Here is a 24,870-nt window from a genome sequence, read left to right as displayed (position 1 = left end):
TAGTTATCGATCGATTTGGTTTAAAGCATAATGGTGCATTTTTGTATCAGTACTATGTGTACTTTCAGCACTAGTTGTGCAACTATGGTATTCATAATGAGTTTGTGAATTACTATTTCGATATATAATTATGTATAAAAGTTATCGATCGATTTTGTTCAATGCATAACGGTGCATTTTCGTATCAGTACTATGTGTACTTTCGGCACTATGTGTGCATCCATGGAATTCATAATGAGTTTGTGAAGTTCTATTTCGGCACTTCGGTGCAATGCATGTACATTGCATTCTCATTTGGCATACATTGGGCAAATAAAGAATAAATTGAAAAAATATTGATTAATAAATATGCGGGGCATACTAAATATAGTTTCGCAGGTTATGTGAATGAACATTAGCTTGCCAAGCCATATTATGTATCAATATGATTTATACGATTTGAATTCGTAACTTGGTATTATATGATATACCTATGTTAAAATTTCATCTTATTGTATTATTATGCCTCACTATGTAAATACTTAGCGTGTGCTGATTTCACATGTATGAAATATCAAAAGACTAGCGGAGTAAGGAGTGCAGTTGATATCATCAATCAAAGGTTGTCTCATCAGTAATTGTAGGACATTTTTGTCTACTTTTGATAATTAGATGGCATGTATTTAGACTTATGGAAACGCTCTGGAATGTATTTGACTTATGAGTTTTTGTAAAATGGTATAACTATAAGATTATTTTAACTACCGGAAGTTAACAAATGTTTTATTATTATTATATTATAATGTTTTATTTTTAGAACCAAAATTTTATGGATTTCAACTAGGAATATGTTTTAAAGATCATGTGACACCTGTGACTTGTGTACGGAAACGTATACGAGAAATAGGTGTTACATTTTCTGTTCTTACAAAGTTTTCCCCTCTTTTTAAAAAGTTTTTTCAAAGCTTTCAATATTTCGAAGTTTCTAGTAGTGAAGAGTAATACCATTTTTGTGCACTCCAATCTCTTGGGCGTACGAGATTTTAGATAATCATGTTAACCTCAAGGGGTATTCAACCATTGTTGCGGTTATATTTATCGGGCAGAATCAACTTCTAAGGCAATGGATCACCAAGACACGGTTTTATTGTTGCAATTTATTTTATTCGTTTATTTTCAGTCTGTGCTAACGATTATTTTTTGTAATTATTATTACCAACAAATGTTCAACATGGGAAAACATCCAGCGATGATTCTAAATTTGTAAGGAACATCTAGACCGATCGTTGTCAACGTTCGAAACCAGAATTCTTGTATAGTTTTTCCATCCCCAATCTAACGAAAGAATAATGTATCGATGAATAAAAAAGAAGTTAAAGAGATGCAGGAGAAACTTTTATCGGACGATTGGAGAGTGGAGAAAATGGCTACGGTCGGTGACTAAAACAACCAAAGACGGAGAGTGTAATAATAACATTAACAGGGAAAGGATTTTGTTCCTAAGAGAGAATTCATCGCTAACGCAAGGATAAATATAGGTAAAAGAAACATTAAAAATATGGTAAATTACATCAGATACCATCAAACTTGAAGTGACTCGTTTATATCACCAAATTTTTAATTTTGTCAATTTTAACACTAACATTTACTTTTAAGTGCAATTATTTCACTCCGTTGTTAATGATCAAACGGGACAATGATATTGTAGTCGTACGTCGTAACATTACTGACGTGACCAAAACAACATTGTTTTGACATGATTGTATTTAGAGCTAAAAAAATCAAAACGACGTAATTTTATTTGAGATAAACAAACAAAGACAAAAAGAACTCGAGCGTCAATATAACATTTCATATGTTGATAAAAATAAATTAGTTATTGGGATTGTGGACTCCTGTATAAATGTTAATCACAAATCATTCATTTTAAAATTATTGTTAATATTATTAACGACAAATAGAAATGGAGCAATATAAAAATTCCTTACAAAATGTAAAATATATATTTCTTCATTCAAAACAATTCATATATTTTTATTCTATTATTAGTTATAAATAACTTTAAAAAAACTTATGTTCATCATTGAACCAAAATTACTTACTATAAAAGTAATCTATTACAATTACTCTACTATATTAATATTTATATTATTTTACAATTACTTACTATAAAAAATTACTTATATTGTTGATATTAAAGAATTTTAACAATACATTTAATATAGGTAGTCCTGGATGTATTAATAGAACTCCAAACGAATTAATTAGTAGTGTTAATCCAAATGCACGGGTTACTTCTTATAAGGTCTATGGAAATGTATTGGGCATACATAGAAAATAATATATGATATAGATAAGGACGAACTTCTAGGTGTAATTCAAGAAGCCATTAACGATATGGTTCATGTAATATCCATATTTATATCAAAACTAATAAAGGGCGATATATGAAGATATGATGAATCTTGGAGCTTTTTCGCCATTAAAAAAATATTAGGGTTTGCTATTCAATTGTGAACTAGAGTGATAAAGAAGCAGTAAGTTTTTTTAACACCCTGAGTCATTACAATTGAATCATATAATTTGTCATGAACTTATTTTTCTCTAGCAGCACTTGCGACACTTAGACACTTTCTTTTCAGTGATTAAGTCAACCTAAACATTTCTAAGATCTTGGCATTAAATACTTGAAAGAAAACTTTATTAGCTTTAGAGAATGCTTTATAAAATTTGATTTAATGGATGGATGTCTTTAGCAAAGGACCAAGACTCCTTTATATAGTCTTACACCTTCTTAGTGGATGGTGGAGATTAATTTGATCATATGATCTACATTTTACATCCAAAACTTTCTATACAAATCTAGTATTATCTAGACTTGGAAAATTCTCTATAAACTTCTAGAATCTTCCACAAGTCTCTCCAATATTTTAGAATCTTCTTATAGTTCTAGAACCTTCTTTGATGTTTTAAAACCTTCTCTGATGTTCCAGAAACTTTTACAATGTTCTAGAACATATTTTAGAATATTCTGAAACACCCTCATTCTGGGGTGTTCTAGAATATTCTAAAGTACTATAAGACCTTTTGGAGTATTCTAGAACTTTCCATAAGGTCCTAGATCTTTCTATCGTATTCTAGAGTTTTCTATTATATTCTAGAACACTCCACCAATGTCTGCAAATTTATAGTTAAGTATAATAATATAGGTGGAGAGATTTAGTTTGTGACATCCTCCCCACTGAATTGGGCGGCGTCCTGGTCACTTCTTCCTAGTAAGACCGAATCTTGTCTTCATAATTCTGTAAATATAACTCATGCTCACAAGTAGACTCTGCCTCAAACAAACTTTTTCAGTGCACCAAATATTCATTGTAACTTGGATGAGTCCCTCACCTTGAAATTACTCTGCATGATAATCACTTCTACATCGCGTTTGTGACAAGTGGTGACCGCAATTGGAGCCCTCTTAGATTCACCCCTACTTGAATCTTCCTCGTCATGATGGTAATGTTTTAAGAAATTTACATGAAATACGTGGTGAACCTCGAGGAAAGAAGGCAAAGTGACATGCTAAGCAAATTTACCAATCCTCTTCTTCAAAAAAATATGACCTTCATACCTTTTAAGTAGTCCCTTGTTTGCTTTATCGTACTTCCGAATAGTATATGAAAGTAGCTTTTCCATGACTAAGTCGCCTTCTTTGTACTCAACGTGCCTTTTCGTATCTACCTATTTCTTCATCCTCTTAGCTGTCTTTGCCAAGTATACCTTAGCTAATTTAGATTTTGCTCGCCATCCTTTATCAAAGAAAAAGATAGTAGGACTTTTCCTTGCATAAGACATTATCAGTGTGGGGAGCTAAAGGTTGTTGACCTGTTTCTATCTCGAAGGGAATAGCTTTCGTTGAAAATCAGATGAGATCATCGTCTTTAACGAAAGAATATTGTATTGATGAATAAAAAAAAATTAGAGAGATGTAGGAGAAACTTTTACCGGACGATTACAGAGTTGAGATAGTGGCTACGGTCGGCGACTAAAATAACCAAAGGCGAGTGAAATAAAAACATTAATAGGGAAAAGTTTTCATTTGTAAGAAAGAATTGGTCAGTATCTCAAGGATAAATATAGGTAAAGGAAACATAAAAATAAGGTAAATTACATCAGATACCATCAAACTTTAAGTGCTGACTCATTTATACCACTAACCTTTCAATTTTGTCAAATTTAACACTAACATTTGCTTTTAAGTGTAACTATGTCACTCTCTCGTTAATGGTCCAACAGGACAACGATATGATAATTGTGCTTCGTTATCTCACCAAAATGATTTCGTTTTGGCATGACTGTGTTTAATTCTAAAAACCCCAAAACGACGTAGCTTTATTTTAGAAATTATGGTAAAATTTCCACACAAAAAATCATAAATTCCTGAAAATTCTAAAAAAATTACCTAAACTCTATATCATAATCCCTAAATCCAACCACCACTATTGATAGCATGTCGTTGTCGTCACACTGAAGCCTCCTCGTCTCGTTGTGCACATCATTCACTATTTGCTCTTCGTTCGTGGTTTGAATAAAATATTTCACATTCGACGTTTAACGATTCGATTAGCACATTGTTCGCCGATTTTCAACGACAACAGATTGGGGTAATTGGTGGTAAGGGTCCAACGATGGAAGTTGTGGGCAGTGGTCGTTGATTTGACAATGGCAATGAGTGAAACTAGGGATTTGACACTTAGAACTTTGGGTTTTGGGAAAATTTGAGAATTTCAAAAAATTTAGGAGTTTTTTGAAAAAAATATTATTTTATGTTATAAATCATATATATAATAAAATAATATAAAAATAAAAATAAAAATAATATCAAATAAATAATATTAATTCAAACCTATTATTTAACCTATATTAATTTTGTTAAAACTATAATAAGTTATTTAGTTTGGTGGTTGAATTCAGAACCTATTTAATTCAGAATTTTTTGCTTCCGGGTAAAGTGAAGCATAGATATAAGGGAAAATATACCCTTTGAAATAACCGTGTGTATATATGTGTGCGTGTGTGATTGAATTCAAAACATATTTGATTTTAAAAAAATTACTTGCAGGCCAAGTAAAGTGCAAGAAAAAAATCGAGGAAACATTATTTGAGTATGTTGGGACGAATTGCTTCTTAATGAAAAAGATGATGCGATGGTTTGAGGTTCTACTTCATCTAATTTGTTGTTTTATTATGAGAGTTAATGTTTGCCTGAACTCTTCTATGGATTAATATATTTCATTAAAAGCAAATTGTATTATTTAATACTTTGTTACTTGACATCCTGCCAATTTTAATTTCCACCTTCTTTGATACTACCTTGAATTTTACAGTCACTTTTCTGCCGCTCGTTTATGGAGTGATAATGTTATCGAACTTGAAATACTTCAGCTCGGTAGCAGAGAAAAACTAAGTTCAGGCAATGAATAGCAGTTGATACACTAGACAGCCGCAGATGAGTCCCGATGCCACCTCCGGGGTCAAGTCGGTGGCCCTCTGCTTGTTCATCCTCTCACACATGAGAAGAAACAAACTTCCCACACGCATATCAATGGCAAAGTATCCACCAAGGTAAAAGAAATTGCCATGCACGTTAGACTAGGCATGAAGCTATAAATCCGAAACCCGGTTTTGTAATGCATCAACAGCTCCTGGATCAAGTTAACGGAAAAGCCAGAAAGGAAGAATGTTGTGACAAGATTATGACAGGAAGAATGCTGTGACAAGATTACGACAATTCACTCCCCAAAACTACCTTAATCTCGTCATTGCATTCTTCCATGTTGGCTCTTCCATAAATTTGATTCAAGAGCTGTTGAAGCGATACACTATTGAGTTTTGGATTTATAGGTTCATCATAGTCTAATGTCCATGGTAATTCCAAAATAAAATAAAGTTAAGCTAAAAAGCCATTAACATATACCATTGAGATTATATAAAAATATCCAATGGCAAAGTAGGTCAAATACAAAGGCAAACCATTTGCCAACTTATTTTATTCTTAACAACTGTTGGCATTTTAATCAAGCATTACAAGAGATGATATACATCTTTTTCATTCAGAAGGAAACCGCCCCAGCAGTCTCAAATTCTGCTTCCCCAGCTTTCTTTCTTGCACATTACTTTTCCTGCAAGCAAACAATTTTAGATTAAATATGTTTCGGATTCGATCACATATACGATTGTTTCAAAGGATATCTTTTCCCCTAATGTCTATGCTGCGAAAATTTTACGAAGTGCAGGAACTTTTTCAAAGATTCCATCGATTTTCAATACATATTCAGATATGAATGACATTGCCTAATTCGCCTGTATAAATACTAGTCAAATACCATAAAAGCTGCACCAATGGCTAACAAGAGCAAGAAATGGTTAATCATACTCACCAGTACTGATTGTGCAATACAAATGATTCAACTGGCACTCTTTTTCCTTCATCGTTTCGGTTCCAGGTATAGATTGCATGTGTTCTATTCATGATCTCCAGTGTCGAATGGCCATAACTTGGTTCCCGGAATGCAGAGTGATCTGGTTGGGGTTCTATAAAGCTAAAACACCCAAAAAAACATTGGATAAAATAAATGAGAAACGCGATTTCTTAAAGATTAATCATTATATAACTATGAACACCATGTTACTCGTATGAACGGGTATGCTCATTTTTCCCAAGATTTTCATGTATATAGGGGCCTTGTACTAGAAGAAAAATGAAGAATCAAGCTACGAATCTTCACTTACATTTCTTCCAAACCTTCTGAATTTCCACCATCTCCAACAGTGATGTAAATGGGAGCCGATTCGTCTGGTACAGGGTAACGCTCACCACTCGATACATTGTACCTTATATTGGAGATTCGGTGCTGAAAGTTCATAGGGAATCATTTGAGCATTTCTCCCAGAAAACATACCAATAATTGCAATGAAATAGGCCCGAATCATGTGAGAACATAGTAATGAAATATACCAATAATTGCAAGTAAAAAAGTTATGAGGAAAAGAAGCATTACAGATCTTTCATACGCATGTACATGACCAGCAAAGACTAAATCCACTTTATGATTGACGAACCATTCTTCGAACACGGCTCGCATACTTTCACCCTCCATGAAGTGTTTTTCGTAACTACTGTACATTGGAACATGCATAAGAACAATGAGCCATGGGGTCTTCTCCCTGTCAACCTTCTCTAATTCTTGGTTAAGCCAAATGTACTGAGGTGTATATTTCACTATTACAACAAAAAAACAACAATGTTACTCAATCTCAGGTATTCAAGCATGTATGCGTTGAACTTAAATGTTGAATACTAAGTACTTCAATAAAAACGAAGAGTCGGAGTAACATAAATAACGAATAAGCAACAATGGATGAGAAGAAAATACCGAACGGAGCGCGATTATATGAGCAGATGCACGCCTAACAGAATAGAACATGGGGCTGCTGCTTTGAGAAGCTACGTACGGTGTAGGATATCGATGGAGATACGTTTTAAACATAGTAACTTCATTCTGCGCAGGTTTTACATAATTTTCTCAGTGTTAAAAGCAATGAAAAACAATGATTCTAATAATGCTTGTTGAGTGTATTTAGTTACCATGTAAGGCATGTATTCAATTTCATGATTCCCTGCAATCCAGATCCAAGGCTGATATGCCGTACTTCTCTCGGCAAATCGACCCCATGTATCCCACCGTAAACCAACATCATTATACTTATATCTATCAGCATAAGAAATATCTCCCAGAAACAGCACACTCTGTGCTCCAGTCTCCATGTAATGCTCAAGTGTGGACAGTGAATTATACGTCTGTCCCAAGTCACCTGCAACACAAACATATATATTTGAATGTTATCCTAACTCGTATATCAATGTCAGGTACGTGTAAATGTTCAACATGGTAAAACATTCACCGATGACACCGAATTTGTAAGGAACATCTGGACCGATCATTGGCGGCGTTCGAAACCAGAATTCTCGTGCAGATTCGCCATCCCCGATCTTGTAATAATACTTGGTATCAAACTGAAACAATAAACAAATGATGGATCAACCAATTCCTTGTAAGTTCAGTTCAAATCCAAACTGAACTCGGAATTCATCCTGGTAAATCCAGCCATTCGCGTACCTTAAGGCCATCAACAAGAACATGATGAATAAATCCGGAACTGTATTCGTAAAAGGTGTAGTTAGTCATTGTCCCTTGAGCAGTAAATCCATAATTTTTAACTGATGTGCCATATTGAACTTTGCTGAGCCCCGGTTCATCAAATGTGACCCATGAGATTATTACAGCGTTTCCATCATAGTTCCCCTGTGTTATATGCACCTGCAGTTGACATAACATGCATGTTGGAAATATGTAGGCAAAAAGTATTGTACATTCAATGCCAAAGGAAACAAGAGAAATCACACTTGTTGTGGAGCATTGTATCCTTTGGGAACTGCAAATACTTCATGATCAAGCGGCATGTCGACTGCCGGGAACTCCTTTCGAACGTAGCTACTCGTGACACCGGCATTCACCTTGTTGACAGAGTCCCAGAAAACAAATGATGACAATATGAGTTGAAACAGCAAACACTGCATCTTCGTGACCCTTGCCATGATTCTTGATCAATCAACCAACGACAGGCAGTTTCTGTTTTCGAAATTAAACACCAATGAGTCACAAGTTCAAGAAACAATCTACAAAGAGTGAACAGTATTACATGAAAAATCCAATAACAGATAAGTTATGTTAAAATTCCAAACCATTAAGCTTAAATTAATTAAAAGATTATCCCATTAATTACAAACGTAGGAAACAGATAGTTAAAAGATTATCCCATTAATACAAGCTTAGGAAACAGATAGTTAAAAGATTACCCCATTAAAACAAGTTTGTAGATATATAAAAAGAAAAAATGAAACTAAAAGAACGTAAAGGAAAAACCTTTAGAAAATAACCAACTTTGAGAGGCAATGGGTGGAAATAGGTTGTCTTCCCTTCAAGCTTAAACAATGGACAAGGGTCAAGGGTTGCGTAAGTTAGTGGGCAGTGTAATGAGCCGAGATGAAGTAGGTTAGTGTGGGGACCCCTTTTTGATTTTGGGGGGTCAGATATCATCTTGATGGCAACTCAACCCGAATCCGACGGGTTCTGATCCGATCCGACCTGATCGGGTCGGATTTTTTTAAAAAATTTCGGGTTCGGGTCGGGTCGGGTTTTTTTAAAATGTACTGTTCGGGTCGGGTCGGGTCGGATTTAGGGTGAAAAAAATCCGACTCGACCCGAAAAATATATATAATTTTATCCTATATATTTAGGGATAATTACAATAATGTCCCTCCATATATAATTTTTTTCAATTAAGTCACTGTTTTCATTGAATAAAATTTTTTTTATTATTATTTCGGGTCGGGTCGGGTTTCTAAGTCATATATTCGGGTCGGGTCGGGTCGGATGAAACCTTAATTTCGTCGGATCGAGTCGGGTCACGGGTGAAAAACCCTTTCTTCTCGGGTCGGGTCGGGTGGCCCAAAAACCCGACCCGACCCATTGCCATCCCTAGATATCATTGTTGTGGCTGGCTAAGATTGTAAACGTGTTGAAATGATGGTACAAAAGTTGATGGTCCAGTCCTGGATTGCTACGTGTCTTTTGGAGGAATATTCATTTTTTAACATGTGTTGGAACTTTGGCATTGTTTTCTATGGTAAACTACACATTTATTACTCTAAGTATTACTTTTTTATTTTGATCATCAATTATTTTTTTCAAAGATCATACCTACATTTAATTTTGATTCCATTTTAGTCATTATTAAAAAATTAATGATGATACACACTCACATCATCACTAAAAAATAAATACCAAATCAATAGTTTTGTTAATTTTTAATAATGAGTTATCATAATATAATATTATGTATGAATTTGAAAAAGAGTAAACTACACCAATGGTCACTAATGTTTGGGTAAGTATTCATTTTCACCACTAATGTTTGAAAAATCATAAATCAGTCACTAATGTTATCATTTGTTACAAAATAGACACTCGACGTTAACAACCGTTAGTAAACGTGATAGAAATCACAGTTGAACCGTTATCTATTGAATTGGATCGTTGACCGCCACAGCTAGACCATTTGACCGGATAGTATTTTTCTTCAACCCTACCCCATCTTCTTCCTCAACCTAACTAAATTGTTTCTTTTCCTCTCCCAATATTTCCCTAGAAAATTTCCCATTTTGACTGTTATTTGTTGCTTCCTCCATTAGACCTTCCAACAATATGGGCAAGTCTCATAGAAATGCATCTGAAGAATATCGGTATACGATGGATTAAGAGAATCTTACAAGAAAATCTTGTAGATTCTTCGAGCTAAAGCTTCGGTTAAATAAGTAAAAAATTTCTCATCGCTCGCACCACTTCGAGACGCTGCTAGTAAGCCTATATGCTTCACTAGTGCATCGACCAGCTTGAGATTATCTTGTTGGACATGTTCCGCACAAGCCATTATTGAACTAATGAACGTTTAGCAAACAAATTGTATATTCATCAAGGAGAAGTGAGTACAAGTTGTTTACAAGCATAGTATTAATACACAACTTTTCCAACTACAATCAGTTAACCCTAACAAACTATCTAACAACCTTTAACAGACTAACATCTCTTTAACTGTTGCTTAGCAGCTTATACACTCAACTACATGCACCCCTAATATTCTCCCTGCATCTTCACCTTCCTTCCTTCATCTTGACACAACACACACTTTGTCGCAAAACTCTTCAAATTCTCCTTTAAACAGAGGCTTGGTAAACTCGTCATCCACTTGATATGCAACTGGAATGTAATTGACAGAAAGTTGCCCAGCTGCCACCTTTTCCCTTACAAAATGAACATCCAATTCAAGGTGGTTGGATTATGCATGGTATACAGGGTTAGCACTCATAGCTACTGCACTCGTATTTTCGCACCAGACAACTGATTTCCCATGTTGTTGAACACCAAGATCATTTGACAATGTACTAATCCATGTAACCTCAGCTGGAGCATCAGTAATGCTTTTGTACTCAGCTTCCACAGTTGACCTGGAAACTGATCTTTGCTTCTTCGAGCTCAACGCAACAAGACATTTACCAATAAAAACACAATATCCTGATATTGACTTGCGATCATCCATGTTTTCTCCCCAGTCTGCATCCGTAAAAGCTGAAACCAACTTCCTAGTCTCAGTTGGTGAGAATAACAACCCGTAATTCACCGTCCCTGCTAGATATCTAACAATCCTCTTTACCGCAGCAAGAGGAGTCACGTGTGATGCGTGTATGAATTGAGCAACATTTTCAACACTCATCGACAAATTAGGCCGAGTGTGAAAAAAGTAAAGTAACGAGCCAACAATGCTCCTATATTCACTTGCATCCTCCAACAACTTTTCTTCCTCACGAGAAAGTTTGCAAGACAGAGTCATAGGCGTAGAACACGTAGCTGCGTTTTTCATACCAGGATTCTCTAGCAATTCTAATGCAAATTTCTTTTGACTAAGCATGAGCGAATTATTACCTCGCAAACCTTCAATCCCTAGGAAGTAACTTAAAGCCCCCAAATCTTTGAGATAAAACTTTCATGTAACATAGTAACTACTTCATTAAGTTTATGTGAAGACCCTCATGTGATAAGTATGTCATCGACATACACTAGCAAGTACACTCGATCAACGCCATTATCTTTAAAGAACAGAGACGAATCTGCTCGAGAGACATGAAACCCTATCTCCAATAATGCCACTTTTAGTTTGGAGTGCCAGTTACGAGGTGCTTGCTTTAAGCTATATAATGCTTTCTGTAGTTTACACACTAGAGGAGTGTCATCTTCAGCAACTTGTTCGAAGCCCGGTGGTTGTTACATAAATACAGCCTCTTTAAGATCACCATTGAGGAAGGCATTATTGATATCTACATTCCTTAACTCCCAGCCACTAGATACAGCTAACGCAAGGACAACAATCAACGTAGAGAGCTTAACCACCGAACTAAATGTATCACAAAAGTCATGTCCAGGAATTTGAGTGAACCTTTTAGCCACCAAACGAGCCTTATATCGATGAACGGAGCCTTCTGGGTTACGTTTTAGCTTAAACAACCATTTACACCCAACTGTTGTTCTTCCATGCGGGAGCTTAACCAATAACCAAGTCTCATTATTTTGCAAAGCATCGACCTCAGCCTGAACAGTATCCTTCCATTCTGAAGATCGTAATGCTTCCTGAATACTCGTAGGGACATCATCATCAAAATGACTTGAGAACGTTTTTGGTTTGAAGACACCACATTTACTTCTTGTCTACATGGGATGAACGTTTTGAGTTTGACTTGTTGCAGTATTTTGATTAATTTCATGGGCCACAGGATGATCACGGTTACTGGTACCAACACGTAATCCTGATATTTCAGAAGTAGCAGGCCCATCATGACATAACTCAACACTATTTGGTTAACTTAAGTGTTGACTAGTGTTGTGACCAATACCACCATGTAAATCAGGGTTGTCATACATATGTACACTGTCCTTATTATTGTATGACACGCTTCTCGAGGTTTCATGAAGGCTGTAATTCCTAACACCCTGCACGTTAGCAAATTGCTTGATATTTAAAACAATTTCAAGCTCCTGAGAACAACGAGTGTTGTTGACAGGAAGTTCTGTGCTACTACTTTGTGTTTCAAACGAAAACACCCAGTCATTAAAAACTACATGTCTCGATATGAAACCCGTCCATCACGAGCTAAACATTGGAACCCCTTATGGTGAGGGCTAATACCCAAATAAGTGCAGGGTTGGGATTGAAAATCTAACTTGTGTTTCTAAAAAAGTTAGAGATGAGGAAAGCAAAGACACCCAAAGACTGAGTTTTTTGTAGTCTGGCTCCCTTCTAAACAACTTCTCAAAAGGAGAAACCCTGTAAAACCTTTGTTTGCAGTTTATTAACAAGGTTAACTGCAGTAACAATAGCATAATACCAAAACTTTTTGGGCATCGAAGCTTGAGATTGAAGAACAAGAGCCAATTCAACCAAGTGTCGATGTCTTCACTCAACAATACCATTTTGCTCGGATGTATAAGGACATGTCAGTCGATGAACGTGTAACACCCATAACTTGTATAATTATACCTATACAGATTATAGATGTCATCCGAATTTGTAAAACCATTTTCAATCCAAAAGTGATTTAAAATTTATTTTCTTAAAATAGTAACTGATATTATAAAAATATCATATCATAAAAATTATGTTTCGTTATAACAAATTTAATTCAAAAGATTTTTTTATAATAGTACCGTGAACAGTGAGGGTATCAGTACCTTTAACAGGGTATCGATACCCCTGTAGCATTATGGAAATGTTTAAGCGTGGGTACTGTTCATTATTGTTCACTGCTACAGTAACTTCCGAAAAATACATATAAAACTCATAAAAAAAACTTAATCTTTCATCACTGTAAATTTACCATTTTGTTGCCAAATTTATTCAACAAAACAAATTGAACATTAATAAATACATGCCACTAATAAAATCAACATTGCACCATAGGATGTCTTACTAATATTGAAATATACTCCTCGATGCTTGATGTCACTTTGAACTCTTTATTCCACTACTGGATTTTTACCTACGCGTGAAAATCATCACGCTAAGTATAAACTTAGTGAGACAATTTAAACAATAAACAGTGCAATACAATTCATGCATGAATTTTAATGTCAAAATCAAAATACCATAAAATCATGTTATTTGCATATCCAATATTTTACCATGATCATCATAATATAACATTTCTTATCAATCTACTTACCATTATCCCATAAGCTCGTAAGCTTATTTTACCAATATACTTACCATTTGTTCCATAAGCTCGTAAGCTTATTTTACCAATATACTTACCATTTGTTCCATAAGTCCGTAAGCTTATTTTACCAATACACTTGCCATTATTCCATAAACCATATTCCATAGACAATAGCCCAATATACAACCCTGAGGGCCCTGGGTACACAAGTCAAATATAAGCACCGTAGTGCTAATCCGTATGACACATAAGGTCGTGTCCACCATCTGTACTAGGTATCCTTAAGTACAGTCCCGTATGACATATAAGGTCGTGCCCACCATATACACTAGGTATCCTTTAGTGTATCCCATATGCAGCCTGCTGTTGGACTCTATGGCATGCCAACTATACCTTGTCCCTCAATAACTTACTTGGGCGTACAGTCTATTTTATTTGATTCATCCATGGCAAAGTATATTATCAATAGTTAACATTGGGTAGTTCATACCCGAAATAACATTCATGTATAATGTCATGCATGTATTGCACTCACCTTGACACTTTAAAATTTCCAAAATATGAGCCTCACTATGTTTCACAATAAACCCTTTTTATACTGGACTTGCTTCAATCGCAAATCAATCATGATCTGTATAAATCACAAATTCATAATAATACATATGTTAGTATTGTACTAACATAAACATATCCCAAAATAACTCCATAATATATTTGAAACTCATTCTCTATCAAAATACTTAACTCTTAATAATTTCTTTTAACATTGGAACCAACTTTTCAAATTTACACAAAATGACCCTTCACCATTTTATCACTTAGATTCTTAATAACAATAACTCCATCATTGAAATTATTACCATTCAAATACTTTGACAAAATCATAATTACATTTAAGAACCCCAACTATTCAAATATTGTACTTAAATCACCAAACTTTTCAAACTTACAAATAGTCATATTTCACATCTAACACTCATTTAAATTCCAAAACAACAATTTCCAGTATAGTACATCAATTATAAAACACTTACACAACAACGCATCAATTTTCCATATTCAGACAACTCACACTACCTTTAAAAAATCAATACTTTGTATTGATATAAACATTGGAATTCAATTATGTTTCTTCCGTTGAAAACTATACTCGAATACGAATCTATCCATATAAAAAACTCCTAATTCATTCAGTACAATTTATGGTGAATTTTCAAAGTTGACCAACATAATCCGTTTTGCAAAATTTGCTGTCCGATTTTTTTTTTCTGATCTTTCCTTGGTTAAAAATTCATATATTATTGTATACACCTTGAAATTGATCCTCATTTGTTTTAAACAAAACTAGATAGATATATGGACACAAATATATAAAAATAACCTCCAAATTATTTTTATATAATTTCTGGTAAATTTTCTAACCCACTGCTAATTTCAAAATATAAACTGTTTTCTTTAACCTCATCCTTAGGTTCTTCATCAATTCTTACAACCAATTCTTTAAAATCACTTAACTCTTCATAACCCATAAAACACAAGAAATCAACATCCCCTTCATCAACTCAAGATGAACCTGAACACTAACAATATTATCATGCAATATTGGTACCAAATGATAACGTTTTTCGCATATAACAATTTTCTATTTTCAGAATACTCAAAATCCTAAGGAAATTGCTTGAAAATTGAATTGAAGCTTTCTCTTATCTTAGGAGAAAACCCACGCAGCTTTGGAGAAGAAGAGAGCAAATTTGGATGAAATGTTGGGTGCATTTCATCTTTGTTTAAATTATATTCCATTATAAATGAATATAATATTCATTTAATTGGGATAAGACCAAATCACCCTTAATGAATATTCTTATTCACCATAAGACCATGACAACTCATCCTTATCATATTTCAAAGTCAAAGCTGAATTATTTTGACTTTCCTTTCCGAAATTTCCCCTGAATTTTTCAAAACTTGCGTTTTAGTCACTAAATTCCACTGTTTCGGTCAAATCTGAAAAATTGCACATTTCCAAACCAAATTTCTCTGTTCTAAAATATTAAAATAATATTTCCAACCATTTTATAACATCCTTCAAATTTTTGTAAAATTTCAATTTGATATGAAATTATCGATTCCTTACCGGCTTTAACCCTTTCTAATTTTTCTTTACTAAAATTCCAAATCCAACAATATGATTTCTATAAAACCCCACTCTCAAGAGTAAACTATCTATTTATGGAATAAAATTCTTTTTAGGAAATTTATAACTTAATTCCCTAAATTTTTCCAAGTTTTATACTTTGGCCATCAAACTTTCAAAATTTACATTTTGGTCATTATCTAAATTTTTGGGGTATTACAGAGCGATTCCATACTTGGCCAAAATATTAGAGAAGGTTCGAAACTCCTCACCCCAATCACTTTGAACTGCTTTGATAGTTAGTCCAAACTGTGTGTTCACCAATTTCTAAAATAACTAAAAATTTAAAATAGCTTGAGACTTTGTTCGAAGTAAATAAAGACACGTGTGACGAGTGAAAGCATCGACAAATGATATAAAATATTGAAAGCCATTAGAAGAAACATGAGGAGTCCCCATAAGTCAGTATGAACAAGTTGAAAATGAACATTATATTTAGTAGTAGATTGAACAAAAGGTAGCGTGTGACTCTTGTCTATATGACAAGCAGAACACATTTTATTTACATCTGAAGAAAGCTTTACATCAACTAGTTTTGCAACTTTATTCAACATATCATATGAAGGATAACCCAAGCGCCTATGCCATAGTTCATCAACTGGCAAGGACTTTGTAGCAATATTGACATCAACAACTCCTCCCTTCACTGCTACACAATCTTCACAAAGGAATATAAGCCACCAGCTTCTTCGTCATTCAACAAAATTTGCCCAGTAATCTCATCACTCACATAACACTTATTGACATGAAACTCAAAGAACACATTGTTGTCCCTAGTAAGATTAGAGACCGAGAGAATGTTTTTGGTTATTTGAGGGACATATAATAAGTCATTTAGTAACAAACACACGAGAAGAAGAATACATAATAGACATGTCAACCATATTAATATCAAGTGATACTCCATTACCTATAGTGAGTTTACTTGGACCAAGGAACTCAAATTGATTCACCATATTAGATGCATATGAAGTGACATGGTGAGTGGCTCCTGAATCCACCACCCAACGATCAGTAGCTGCAGTGACCACATTTGCATATGGTTGGGCATTAGAAGGAGTATCAGAACATCCTTTAGAATAGAAGTCACAATTCTGACTTCCTTTACTAGAAGTATAACACATATTAGCTAGATTTTCTTTGGATTGACCATAACTATCAGATACAACACAAGTAAACTCTTCATCATATCAATACCAACATCGGTCAACTAAGTGGCCAAGTTTTCCACAAAGTTGACACTGTAACCGCGTTCGCCCACTTCCATTATTCCTCATTCCTGGTTCATTAGAATAACGATTTGACTGAGAGTCTTGACAGTTGTGAACATTAGGCGATCCACGAACCATATTACTCTGAGCAAGATTAGCACTAACCGGTAACAAGTCATTTTGTTCATCAAACCTAGCCAACTGTGAGTCAGTATCCATTAGCATCGTATAGATATTGTCCAGTGACAACGTTTCCTTCATGGTCGTTATAACTATCATGAATGATTGGTATTCAAGCAGTAATCCTTTCAAGATTGTAACAATATGCTCAACGTGAGAGATCGTACTTCTACAAGATGCAAGCGCATCACATACCTCCTTTACCCGAGTAAGATGCATAATGTCACTACCCTTCTTCAAAGAATGAAGTTTGTAGTGAAGATTCATCAATATTGTGCTATATCTATTTACAAAGAATTGCAACACCGTTTTCCAGACCTCTGCAACGGTTTCAGCTCCCACAAACTGAAAAAGAAGATGAGGGCTAATGGTTGATAACAGACAAGAAGCAATTGCATTATCTTGTGCTACAAATTCTTTATAGGCTTAATTAAGACGTTCCTCGCCATCATCATTAAGCACAGTCACCGGCATAGGCAGCAATGCACCAGTCAAAAACCGCTCAAGATGGTGGCTATGAATTGTCAGCAAGATATGTTGGTTCCATAGCAAAAAAAAAATTGTCTCATTAAGAATAATGTTGACACTCTTGTTTGAGAATCCTTTCGCACATCCAAGCACAAGATCTATAACGAACAACAAAGAAGAAAGACTGGAGACACCTAGGACCAACGACTATTGATACCATATTGAACTAATGAATGTTTAGCAAACAAATTGTATATTCATCAAGGAGAAGTGAGTACAAGTTGTTTACAAGCATAATATTATTACACAACATTTCTAACTACAATCAGTTAACCCTAACAAACTATCTAACAACCCTTAACAGACTAACAACTCTTTAACTGATGATTAGCATCTTATACACTCAACCACATATACCTCTAATAGCCATCAAGGTGTGAACGAGTCAAACCCTGGCTTACTTTGAGTCAACCAACACGAAGGGATGAGTTAATGACTCGGTTACACCACTGATAATTCCATTCTCATGAGGTGACGAAAGATTTGAAGGATTGTAATGAACGGTGTCGGAAGAAAGATGGGAAACTTCATCTTCTTGAGCAGTTCCTATAACCATCTCCAATATTTTCAATTTCTGAGCCACATCAGCCATGTCGGAAGACTGAATTTTGTAACCCAAAATGGCCAACAGCTCGTCCATTCTACCGGCGTCTTGATCTTCTTCCCAAGATTTTCCTTTGACGGAATTACCAATGCTTGAACTATCAACCCTAGAGCCACTCTCACTGCTATAGTTAATGGCTCCAGAGATTTCCCGGTGATCTCTCTTCATTTTGTATGTGTTGTGGTGAAGGCGAATGAACAGGTGTCGAAACCAGGTTTAGAAATTGGTCATGAAAGAAAACAAAGTGATTAAGGAATTGGGGTTTGGATTTTGATAGAATTTAGAGTCAAGTTTTAAGAATAAGAAATATGGAAGAATAAGAGAGAAGGAAGTTGGTACATTGGTGGAAGATCTAATGGAGGAAACAGGAGGTAACAGTCAAAATGGGAAATTTTATAGGTAAATATTGGGATAAGAAAAAGAAATAGTTTGGTTAGGTTAAGGAAGAAGATGGGGTGAGGTTGAGGAAGAAGAAGGGGTGGGGTTGAAGAAGAAGAATAGTCTATTAAAATGGTCTAGATGTGGCGATCGACGATCCAACTCCATAGACAACAGTCCAGTTGTGATTTTCATTACGTCTACTAACGGATGTTAATGTCGAGTGGTCATTTTGTAACAAACAATAACATTAGTGATTGATTTGTGACTTTTCAAACATCAATGGTAAAAACAAGTACTTACCCTTAGTGACCATTGACGTAATTTACCATTTGAAAAATATATTCGAATGATCAAAATAAAATAAAAGTAATAATTGAGATACTAAACTCGTAGTTTAACCTATTTTCTATCATATTCATTTTGACAAAAATGTCCCTTTGCTGATGGGACTGTCGGCAGGGGCGAAATAAATACCCAGGATTTGAAAACACCATTCAAAGATTTGGACAATAATGTCTTGGCCTTTGATATGCTTAAGATAATTGCCAGTGATTTTGTTGTGATGGGGAAGTTTGGGGAGGAGAGTGAGGATCATATAGAGGAAAATAGAGTGGCAGGCAAACATGCCACGTCAATAGGATCATGATTAGATTTTTTTATTTTTTAAATCGTGAATTGAGACAAATCCGAATATTTTTTTTAAAAAATTGATAATTTATTGTAATCTTAAATTATACTATTTTCGAATTCATTTCTGAAAGTTTTATATATAGTTGATTTTGTTGTGCATTTCTAAGTTTCTATTTATTTGGAGTGCTAATTCAGGTATTAGATTTTTGCTGAAAATATTTTTAGTAAACAATTTTTTCTCGTCTTATAAATATAGTTTAAAACTAAAAGCGTCGTGCTGGACACGATAAACTACAATGAATACGATGAACACATGAGAAATTTAAATCTATTTTATTATTTACAAATGAAAAGAAACAAATAATTCATGTCAGATCAAATTATATATATAGATAGATAGATAATATTCACCTTGGGAACTGGTGGACCACTCCAACAACCCGGGGCAAGGTCGGAGATTTAGTTAAATTTGTCGGGTCAAGTCAGGTCGGGATCAGGTAATGAATTAAATTCCTTGGGTCGATATCAGGGTCACCAAAAACACACCCCGTGCCCGTCTCTGGTACTCACTTTTACACTATAAGATTGATTTCCCTGATTATTGGAGTGCTTCAAAAATTTAGCCTCACCCATCACTCCGATCAGATCCAATATTAAGTGCTCCGAAAGAAGAAAAAAGAAGCAGCCCGGTCTTTCGCCGATGAGCAATGCGGCTTGAATACAAAACTAGGCTGTGTAACTTCATGGTAACCATGTCTTCGAACGATGAGCAGCCCCTCTTCGTGCCCTACACATTCAAGTCGAAAAAACCAATTTCTTACCTCTGAAAATTACCATGAGGCATCTTGTTTTTCGCTTGCTTTATAATATAGCATCTTCTGCACGTAAAACATCATGTACCCTTGTGCAGCAAGCACAATGCTCTCGTTAACTCGAATAATCCAAGCATCATCACACTTGTACCAGTGATTACTAGATCGCAAATAAGTCACGTAATGGCCGGCATCTAATTTACCTGAGTGTGTGACAACAGCAAACAACTCGAATTCAGATGATACCTCGTTGGGTGCATCTTGTTCTCCATCGAAAGGGAAGATCCTGTTTCCAAACCGACTCCTCAAAATGGAAGAGGAGAGATAAGGAGCCATGTCCAATGAAAAAGGGAACTGCAGATAACGGTCAACCTTCCTCAACATCCTTCTTATTGAAGAATGCTCAAACTGTTTTATATGAAAGCACGAAACTAATGGAAGCTTCCTTATTGACATCTGCTTAAGAGACTCTTGTCGCACCTGACACTTTTGGCAGAAAAATTTCTGATCAGAACCCAACTTCTCAGCTCTTGTAAATCGCTCCAAGCAGCCCTTTAAAGTAGATATTTCACAGTTTTGGATTCATCCCATGTAATCTGCCTCAACATTACAAGAGTTGGCTTTTCCGGAAGAAGATTTCCCAGAAACCCCTTGGTTTGGTTCCAAGTCCATGGAGATGTCTAGACATGGATCATAAGTGGTGGATGTGAAACCACAAGCCATACACATGACATCAGACCGCAGAATACCAGAAAATACTCTATGAGCAATGCAACAATCACTGGTGCCTGCACCATCAAGGAATGTAGTTAAGAAATACCAATAGAAGTGATACATTATCATCCAAAACTCTCCATTTATAAAGAATGGCATTACAAGCATCTAAAATTAGGTCTTCATTTCGGATTAACAACTAGTTATTCAAACGTGCATTCAAATATTAACAGCTCAAGCTAATCAGCTCATAGTGAGTGTCAAAGCAGAGAGAAACATGCCTTCTATAAAATTAGACGAGGCTAAATTCAATGGAAAGCAACTACATCTCAGATGCTCCCCTTCAGGCCTTCATTTAGCAGAACAAGGACAGAAGAGCTAGTTCTGCACTCAACTTTACCAGCGAAAGCTGAAAGGGATGATACGAAAGGTTTAAATGCAAAACCATTGCTGCCCAACAATTGCTCAATGACATATTATGGTTAGCGTTTCTTAGGTCTGTTGGAATTTAACACGTGTTTCCCATCAGAAGATCACTTCTCGACACACATGATGGCATTTTAGACTTTTCTAACATTACCTAAAAATAGCAAGAAAGAAAATTTATCTATTCTTTAAGTTGGGACAACCTAGCTGACACCTTTATCAAGTTCAAAAGATTCTGGATTTCTTTGCCCAGACATGGAATTTGAAGAAAGTTTATTTAGAAACACTATGACCCGAAAGACAAAAAAAGCTGTGGTGCAGGTTCTGAAACTAAAGCAACTCTCCTTTTTCCAAGACAAGGATCAACTTTGTCAGATGAAAGGATACCATACATGGCAAAGGGAAGTAACATGATAATTAGGAGAGGTGAGAAATTCCTACAATGAAATCAAGTGAGCTAAGGAAGGTTGACTTACAGGAGAAAAGTAGTTGACATCATCAAGCCTGCAGTACTAAATCTGAGAGCACTTGTGAAGAACTACGGCAAGAAAGAAGGGGCCTAAACTCATGCCCTGCAGTTAAATATTGGAGTTACTTCTTCTTTAGCAAAATCTTTGCTGATGACAATAAAAAATATAAATGAAAAAAACAGTAAAGCTAGGGATAGACTGACAGTAGATGCTCATTTGCTCGACATAATTCTTCATTCAGCTCATCCATTGTGGTGATCTATTCTAGCTAGTTAAAATAAATTGCTCTTATCTGGATTCAATCAGCCTCTTGGTAACTTTGATATACTACACTTCAAAACACACACATTATATGAACAATGGAAAATATACAGTTCCCTTCTAGAAGAAACGCCATAAAAACATGTAACTAACACATAAATTACCAAGAACAGATCAAGTGTAGATGTGGACCAAGAATCGAATTCCATAGGTTTAGGGGACTCTTCAACTCCTAGTATAGAGTCTATAAACATTCAAATTACTATGCATTTAACCACATTCTAGAAATGCAAGTCAAAGTCACTACAACAACCTCCCACGGTAAGCTAGTCACCTGGACTGAGTGTCTTCCTTTTTCCCTCGCCGCCTTTTCATGGATTCCATCAAGCACGGAAATGAAAAATTCATGGGCATCCTGCTGCTCGTAACTCGCCAAGTTAGCTGCATGTTGCCACCAACTGCAAAAACCTCATCTCATTAGCTCCACACGTTTCTTTTTACTTCAAAGCAAACACTAACTTTTACAATATCAATATGGTTAAGAAAACAGGGAAAATCAACTTCTTGGTCCAGAATTAATCTGTACAAAACTTAGCTGGGCTATAAGAAGTCCGATCCCCAGAGAAAACAGCCGAATACATGGCGTCCATGTCGCATGCCAAACAAAATCTTGAATTTTTGGAACCATTGATAGCACCATTTTTTTTCCTGGCAATAATATCTATTATGTCCATCGCTCAAGAAATAGTTTCCAAATGGTGGCGTATGGAGCAATGCTTGTAAAACTGAATTCATAAAGTAAGTATTCCCCAAATTATTCAATCCGCGTAATCCCCGAGGTAATTCTGTTGACGAAATCAATGAACCATTGGTCGCGTCATTGAGAAGGATCGAATGGTTTTCGATTATGGTGTTTTCCCTTGAATTTGGGGCACACAGGCTATAATCGACTCGACGTTGCTTTCGAAGATTTTCGGCTAGAGATCCAGCTGCTTTGCATTGAGTTACGTGGAACCCGAACCTGGAGGTAGTGACGGTAATGGTTTGAGCGAGGACGACGGCTGCGTCAAAGTCGCGATCATAGACCAGGTCACGGCAAGCGCAGCAAAACAGCTCAGCACGGTCGACGTCCACAGCGATCTCATGGCCGGGGATGGAAAGAGCGTGAGCCGACTCGTGGGAATGAAGTGTAGGCGAGTGACAGAACACGGCGGCGCAGGAGACGCAAGCATAGAGCCTCGGACGGGAGGACTCATGACAAGTGTCGCACCGGGGTAACTCGGAAGCTTCCCTCCGTATGGCGGCCCGACTTCCGGGCGGCTTGACGCGGATGCAGTCCTGGAGGGCGCGAAACGGCTTGGAGTCGTTGCGGGAGCGAAAATCGAGGAGTTGAGGACACGGCTGAGGCGAAAGCCGGCCGTTGATCTTGGAAGACATTTTGGTGGCGGGAAATGGGAGGTCGTGATGGAAATGGAAACCCTACATATGAAGGACAATAAGAGCCATGGATCTGGAAGAGGAGGGTCGACGGCTGAGATTGATTGAATGAGAGTGAAAGATCATTAGATTTACTCAAGTTGCTAACAAGGTTTTATTTTAACTTATTTACATTATTTTAATTTAATCTAAATTAATATAATTTGCTCAATTTAATTCAAAGTTCATTTCAATTAAAATATTTTAAAAAATTAATTGAATTTTGTTAATGAAAAAATAGTAGTAAAAATATTTAAAATTTACCCCCTTTCTAAAATTAGTTTTCCTTGTATTTCTAAAATTAATCGGTGTAAGAATGTTTATTTATAGATGTCATGATAATGGTAGATATATATAATTATGCCGGTGTAAATCTGATACCTAGAAATAAACACATACTTACACTAAAATAACCATGTATTTCTCCCAATATTTTAGTACCTTGAAGTAAATATATACTTAGACTGGAGTAAGTATATATATTTATATTAATTAATTGAAATACAAATAAAAATATAATAAAATATTAAACTAATTTTTTTATAAGAAAATATCATTAATAAATACAGAAATGAATAAACAAACTTATAAAGAAATGATAAATAAATTTGTTTGTAAACACAAACGAACTAAACATATATTTATTCGTGTTCGTTCGTTTATTAAATAAACATAAATTATTTTTATTTAACAAATTAACATAAACAAATATTATATGAACGCTTCATGAACAATTCATCAAATTTTATGTTCAATTACACCTTTATTTTAGTCATATTATACATTAATATATTGAGAATTAATATTATGCATACATTTGTATAGCTCTATTTAGACATTTTAAATTTAAATTAATGTAGTTTTAAATTATGACACCATAATTTAAAATTTCTGGCTCCGTCATTGACCTAATCCCAATGAGTTTCGACCTGATCGGATTAAATATTTTTTTAAAAATAGTTTAGGGTTAGATTGAGCTTTTTTAGAGGTTATGTTTGAGTTCAGATTAGCATGAAAAATAATTGATTCGAAATTTTTTTAGTTCTACCATATATATTTAGGGATAATTGTTATAATACTCATATGTATATTTTTTCAATTAAATCTCTATTTTTATTGAATAAA

At 35.2% G+C, this 24,870-nt stretch overlaps 2 pseudogenes; both read right to left on the bottom strand.

Annotated features, from left to right (window-relative positions):
* Window positions 1-6,017: 6,017 nt before the first annotated feature.
* On the bottom strand, window positions 6,018-9,053 carry LOC120203363 (annotated as a pseudogene).
* Window positions 9,054-19,970: 10,917 nt separating this feature from the next.
* Window positions 19,971-23,815, bottom strand: LOC120203365 (annotated as a pseudogene).
* Window positions 23,816-24,870: the final 1,055 nt, after the last annotated feature.

The sequence above is a fragment of the Hibiscus syriacus genome, unplaced genomic scaffold (assembly GCF_006381635.1).
Source record: "Hibiscus syriacus cultivar Baekdansim isolate YM2019G1 unplaced genomic scaffold, ASM638163v2 tig00009841_pilon, whole genome shotgun sequence".
Taxonomy (NCBI): Eukaryota; Viridiplantae; Streptophyta; class Magnoliopsida; order Malvales; family Malvaceae; genus Hibiscus; species Hibiscus syriacus.
This window is presented reverse-complemented; position numbering and strand designations above follow the sequence as displayed.